This window comes from Triticum urartu, chromosome 6A (genome assembly GCF_056163025.1).
Source record: "Triticum urartu cultivar PI428250 chromosome 6A, HENAU_Tu73, whole genome shotgun sequence".
NCBI lineage: Eukaryota > Viridiplantae > Streptophyta > Magnoliopsida > Poales > Poaceae > Triticum > Triticum urartu.
The window spans coordinates 538626646-538627872 of record NC_141878.1 but is presented as its reverse complement, the minus strand read 5'-3'; positions in this window follow the sequence as shown (position 1 = coordinate 538627872).

Below are 1227 nucleotides of genomic sequence, written 5' to 3'. Positions count from 1 at the left end.
CGGTGATGATGATGCTCTTCCGGTGGTGCAGGTGAAGACGGCGGTGTGGGAATGGAGGTGGCGCGAAAGACGATGGGAATGTCGGGGCAGCTCCTTGGAGGTGGAGGACGGGGTGGCTGAACCGGCGGGACGATGAGATCGACGACGGATCCTCATCCGGTACGATGGATGTGGGACGTCAAGGTGTTGTTGTGGACGACGTCGTCGAGGAAGAGGCTCCGGCTGGGTCGCGGACGGAGCAGGGTCTGGGGTTTCATCGCGGGTTTTCGCGGCCTCGTTGTACGAATGGGTGGGCGGATGGGATGGCATTGGGGAACCATGGCTTAGAGACGCACTTGTCCGAAATGTGGGGTAAGTTACGAAAGTACCCCCACCGATTTGAGGCGGTTCTTTTGGTTCAGGGGTACCACGGGAATTTCGCGTGTCGGAATTACATAGGAGGTGGGAGTTTTCGCGTGCGTTGTAATTTCGGAATAGCAAGGCGCGGGTTGAGATGGAGGGAGTTGTCGGAGCACAACGAGACAAAGATATATCTTAAATATTTCGGGCTAACAAGGCGCGGGTTGAAATTTCCGGACAAGCCTAACGTGTACTGTACCAAATCAATGCGCCCTACAAATGTCATTCAAAACTTTGAATTCATGTTATGTTCAATTAAAATATTACGCTACGTGTATAATGCATGCAACCTACTACTCAAATGAACGTTTTAGTGCATTTCAAACGTATATACTACCGCTTCAATATGAACTAAATTTGAATTCATTTCTCTATTTGAATAAGATCTACAGTAATGATTGTTGTGAAGTCAAAGCATTTGAATTCGTTTCTCTGTTGTAATAAGATCTACAATCATCATTATTGTCAAGTTAAACCATCGTTTGTGTATTATCTTCACAGCACACCACATGATTAGTCTCGAGTTACATACACTAGTAGAAAAAGGGTCAAACGTGAAGCACATTAGTGCCGGTTTGTATTTGAGCCGGCACTAATGTATACATTAGTGCCGGTTCCAACGGCTAGCCGGGCCGCTTTCATTAGTACCAGTTCGTGGCGAACCTTTAGCACCGGTTCGTGCCACGAACCGGTACTAATGAGAGTGGTGGCAGGATGTTGTCAGACTGGGGCCCCTCCATCCCCTTTAGTACCGGTTCTTGGCACGAACCGGTACTAAAGGTCGTCCTACATAAACCCTTCGTCCACCCGAGCTCGCTTTGTTCTTCC